Source organism: Nerophis lumbriciformis, linkage group LG18 (assembly GCF_033978685.3).
Source record: "Nerophis lumbriciformis linkage group LG18, RoL_Nlum_v2.1, whole genome shotgun sequence".
Lineage (NCBI taxonomy): Eukaryota > Metazoa > Chordata > Actinopteri > Syngnathiformes > Syngnathidae > Nerophis > Nerophis lumbriciformis.
Window position 1 is genome coordinate 28,476,501 of NC_084565.2, and position 6,000 is coordinate 28,482,500.

Below are 6,000 nucleotides of genomic sequence, written 5' to 3' on the forward strand. Positions count from 1 at the left end.
CAACCACCCTGTTTTTTTCATGTATATATTCATTTCACCCACTGTATAGTGTACAGGGTCACATTTGTGGGCCACACCTTTCTTTGCACTTTTATATTTTTTTATATATTTACACATTGTTTTTCTTGCATGCACACATCGCACTGTATGGAATGGCCTCAATCTCGTTACCCTGCGTAATGACAATAAAGCTGATTCTGAACACTTTTACTTGACACATTACTGTTGTTAGTTCACCATATTCCCGCTTGAAGCCAAACCACCGCCAGACGATGGACCCCGTGCTGTTTTTCTTGGGAATTAATTCTTCCTTCATACCAGATTCGCACCTTCTTTCTCTCGTATTACCATTACGCTAGCATCACAGCTAATGCCGCTACCTCTCTGCTCCGCGAGGGCGTATACGTATGTGACGTATGTAAGAAGGTGCGCTTGTTTTATGTCTCTGTGAGGAGAGACAAGCAAGAGTGAAAAGAGCCTGCAGCTAAAAGCAACTGCGTGAGAATGTATACTCGAATATCACAATATAGTCATTTTCTATATCGCACAGAGACAAACCCGCGATATATCGAGTATATTCGATATATCGCCCAGCCCTAGCCCGCAGACTTTTTTTGGGCTCTGGGAATCACTAATAAGCCGGAGTTCTTTGAACGCAGATTTCTTGCCGGGACATATGGTACAATACAATCGACAAGAGTTTCCATTCTCTATCTCTAATGTTGGCTATATGCAATATGCCTTTCATACACTAGGGGGGCTGTTGTGGTCATTTCAGCTTGTTCGGCTATGTGGGAATGTAAATGCAAGAGAAGAAGAGATTGCCACATGCTAATACGCCAGCACTAGTAACTTACAAGCTCCGGATCTAACAGATAACTACAACTTTCCACTGCTATTTTGTGTTATTGGTTATGTTTTAATGTGTTTAAATGATACTCTTGGTTATTAGCATTTTCAGTCACCTGTTTTTGGAGGTTTCTGTTCACCAGTGAGTTGTCTCAATGGCGTCATGTCACGTAATTAAAGTGAGGACATTAAATTTAGGATCATTAAACAAGTAGGTTTCTATTGTACCATATGTTTTAAAAATACGAACCTATTTCAGGCCCTACTCTGTGCTTGTTTGGCGTAAACAGTCCCTCACCACCGGCTTGTTTTGGACAAGAGGGTTATTCGCCTGGTGGAATGCCAGGCTCCGTTTGATTGGTGGGATGGAGTCAAGCGTCATTTGTGCTTAAATTGGGTTGGTCAAAAAGAGTCATGTGACTGCCAGGCTCCGTTTGATTGGTAAAATGGAATTAAACGTCATCAATGCTCACATTGGATTAATGAAATAACATGTGACACTGCCTGACGGAAAAATGCTTTCTGACAAATTAATAAGTCTTTGCAAGCTTTGATTAATAGATTAAAAATAATTGTGATATACATATATGTTACGATCCAAATGAAACTCAATGTAACGGAGTACAAGTAGTGTTTCTTTGTCACAAAAATACTCCAATAAAAGTATGTTACATTAAACTACTCTGATTCATCCAAAAAGTTACTTAAGTAAATGTAACGGAGTAACTCGTTACTACCCACCGCTGGTTATCAGTGATAACTGTCACCTTTCATTATACAAATAAATGAAGACACTTAAAATTAGACTTAAACTTAGACAAACTTTTTTGATCCACAAGGGAAATTGTTCCACACAGTAGCTCAGTTACAAAGGTTGGAAAGGGTAAATATAATGCAGGTATAAAGTAGACAAAAAATGTACCATAGTAGTAATATCAAATATAACATATATGTAGTAGTTACTAGAGATGTCCTATAATGGCTTTTTTGCCGATATCCGATATTCTAATATTGTCCAACTCTTAATTACCGATTCCGATATCAACCGATATTTACAGTCGTGAAATCAGCACATTATTATGCCTAATTTTGTTGTGATGCCTCGCTGGATGCATTAAACAATGTAACAAGGTTTTCCAAAATAAATCAACTCAAGTTATGGGGAAAAAAATGCCAACATGGCACTGCCATATTTATTATTGAAGTCACAAAGTGCATTATTTTTTTTTAACATGCCTCAAAACAAGAGCTTGAAATTTGGGACATGCTCTCCCTGAGAGAGTATGAGGAGGTTGAGGTGGGGGGGTAGGGGGCAGCGGGGGGTGTATATTGTAGCGTCCCGGAAGAGTTAGTGCTGCAAGGGGTTCTGGGTATTTGTTCTGTTGTGTTTATATTGTGTTACGGTGCGGATGTTCTCCCGAAATGTGTTTGTCATTCTTGTTTGGTGTGGGTTCACAGTGTGGCGCATATTTCTAACAGTGTTAAAGTTGTTTATACGGCCACCCTCAGTGTGACCTGTATGGCTGTTGACCAAGTATGCGTTGCATTCACTTGTGTGTGTGTGAAAAGCCGTAGATATTATGTGATTGGGCCGGCACGCAAAGGCAGTGCCTTTAAGGTTTATTGGGGCTCCGTACTTCTCCCTACGTCCGTGTACACAGCGGCGTTTTAAAAAGTCATACATTTTACTTTTTGAAACCGATACCGATAATTTCCGATATTACATTTTAAAGCATTTATCGGCCGATAATATCGGCAGTCCGATATTATCGGACATCCCTAGTATTTACATATCATATATACAGTATATAATGTATACTGATATATTATATTATTATATTATATTATATTTGTATATAATATATATATAAATAAATATATAAATAATCCACCAAAGTAAAACCAATAATAAGTTTCCGCATGCATATGCATACACATGCACAAATTCGTAGCGTACATGTCATATTGCCTCTCCCGCCAGTTATTAATGATAACCTCCACCTTGCATAATACAAATAGGTAGACTTCACAAAGTCCAACCCCACGGTATGATTGGTCACACACATTTCTATGTTTTGCATAAGTGACGGATTTTCGATTAATATTACACAAACAGTGAGCATCCAGGCTGGTCCACCAATATTAGTTGATCTGGTGTTACCATGGCAATGACAGATGCACATTAGTCATCCTATTACGAGCCAGTGTAACATCAACAAAATGATGAAGCTGTTATTTTAGGGTACCATTTCTACATAGTGTATCTTTAAAGGGCCTATGATGTTAGATGCATGCAATAGTGTGGAGTAATGTTTTTTCACCCATGATGTGATGTAACCCCTAATTGTGCGATTACGAGACTTGTCAAGTCTACGGTATTGCATAAGACACACTTAAAGGCTAACACAGGTAATTATTAAGCAGGTCATACTTTTTTTTTTTACTAGTTTACAGTAGATTACACACCAAGGCACACTTTTAAATAAGTAATATCAGTGCAAAGCAGCTGCTGGGAGTAACTATTAGTGACAGCTGTCCTCTCTTCCTCTCTAACACTCATAAACACACATGCACTCATTTACAAAAAGCTGGATTTTTCCACAGCTTGCTGTAATATTCCTCTCTCCAAAGACGGGGTTAGGTTATCAATATTCCTCCTATTATCATACAATTACATCTCATTTAAATATGACACATGCAAAATGACCAAAGTGTTTTTTTTATGATGAGTTGGTGTGAAAATGGTGTGGGGAAATACCTTGTGTGGTGTAAATTATAACAAACTTTTTTGTATGATATAAACACGTGATCCAGCATTATACAAAATATCTATAAGTAAATACATGTTGATGTTGCATAAATGCAACACAATTATTTGTGTGTGTGTGTGTGTGTGTGTGTGTGTGTGTGTGTGTGTGTGTGTGTGTGTGTGTGTGTACAGACTTTGCATGTTAAAAAAAAAAAAGAAAAGCATGTGCGGGCAAGCATGTGCATGTGTGTTATCAGCCCTTGGCGATCATAAGGGAGGAAGCCCCCGCTGCTGCCGCTTGATGTCTAACTGGTTGTTGGCATTTTATTGTACATCTGAGGCGGTCCTAATGAGTAGACGTGTGCACATATTTACACATATTTACTCAGCGTCTTCACCGCCCGGCAGCCCGCCACGTAGATGTTGTTGCTACCAGCCTGCAAGGCGAATGACACGCTCTGCTGCAGGCAAACCGAGCATATTTGTTACTCGGCAGGAAAGTTAAGAGCAAAACAGAAATATGCATGTGCAAAATAGTTGATGGCGAACATCCTTAGTTTGCTAGCTAATTAGAGAAGTTGATAGTGGGATGCTGTGTGTGATGCATGCTTAATTGTGTCTGCATGTTTTTTCTTCAATGACAAAAGAGGCTTTGAGTTAAATGGGAACTGCACTTTTTGGGGGAATTTTGCCTATCATTCACCATTCCGATGTAAGACTGATTGATTGATTGATTGATTGAAACTTTTATTAGTAGATTGCACAGTACAGTACATATTCCGAACAATTAGACAAGCACGTGTATGTTTTTCTTTTTTTTTATGCATTCTAACTCGTAAATAAATGCTAGCAAAAGTCAGCTAACAGTGGAGGTAATGGGATTGGCTCAATTCCGCCTATAAAGCGCTCTAAAAAACCTCCAAAAACCTCCATCAACATGTTATATTCACGATGTAAGTACCGTATTATTCGGAGTATAAATCGCACCGGAGTATAAGTCGCCCCTGCCGAAAATGCATAATAAAGAAGGAAAAAAACATATATAAATCGCACTGGAGCCCGGCCAAACTATGAAAAAAACTGCGACTTATTGTCCGAAAAATACGGTATATATGTAATGTAGTAACAGGCACGTTCATAATGACATGTAATATTCACGTATTTTGCTCATTTTAGTCATACAGCAGCGCAATAATTTCACAGAAGCATCACAACGATGACGACTACTAATCATGGCAGACTTCATGAGAGACAACAAATACTTCTTTGGGACAAATTGTGATCAATCAATCAAAGTTTATTTATATAGCCCTTAATCACAGGTGTCTCAAAGGACTGCACAAGCCACAACGACATCAGGGCAAGAAAAAACTCAATCCAATGGGCACAATGAGAAACTGCGGAGGGGACCGCAGATGTGGGGACCCCCCCACCTCCCCAGGGCGACTGGTGCAATGGATGTTCCAGAACAATTTTTTTTTAGCCTGAATAGGGATGAGCTACAAGTTTAGAAGCTGAGTGATAAGCAGGAAGTGACAGTATGGCTAAATGCTAAATAAGAAATACAAACTAGGAATATAATAAAACAATCACTTACTGTACAATGTCTGCTCTCACTGGGATGCTGACAGATGGTTTGAATGAAGAAAGGTGGGCGCAAACAAGCGTCTTTTTGTGTCTTTCTCGCCATCTCCGGGGCTAAGTTGAACGCCAAAGTTGACCAACTTCCCGTTTTTTAGCCACAGCCTTCTACTATCCAGCTGAGAGGCATGATTCATTATCGAGAATTCATTTTCACCAACTCAGAGACGATGCAGCAGCTCACCATCTCAGTGTGTCAATAGCTGCCTAAGCTAGTTACCGCTCTGTGATCACAGTGCCGCTAGAAGTAGTTCCTCGGCGTTAGCCCTTATATTGTAATAAGAATATTGCTTGTACTTGGTCAATATGCAGGTAAATGGAGTATTGTTGGTGGTTTTTAGATGTCTTTTTTTAGATGGCCGCTATAGAGTACTCCACTTTTGCATTGTTAGCCACCTTGTACTTGCCGTAGATTACGAATTAGAATGCATAAATAAAAGAAAAACATATGTGTTCTTGTCTTACATAGGGATTGTGAATTATTGACAACATTAAAATGAAAAACCATTACTAGAGTGGTCCGATAATATCGGACTGCCGATATCATCGGCCGATAAATGCTTTAAAATGTAATATCGGAAATTATCGGGATCGGTTTCAAAAAGTAAAATGTATGACTTTTTAAAATGCTGCTGTACGGAGTGGTACACGGACGTAGGGAGAAGTACAGAGCGCCAATAAACCTTAAAGGCACTGACTTTGCGTGCCGTCCCAATCACTTAATATCTACGGCCTTTCACACACACAAGTGAATGCAAGGC

General features: G+C 39.2%; 1 protein-coding gene across 1 annotated transcript in view; it reads left to right on the forward strand.

Moving 5' to 3' along the window:
- The window catches only part of colgalt2b (collagen beta(1-O)galactosyltransferase 2b), a 65,829-nt gene that overhangs the window by 29,278 nt on the left and 30,551 nt on the right, over positions 1-6,000 (forward strand). The window lies entirely within an intron of this gene.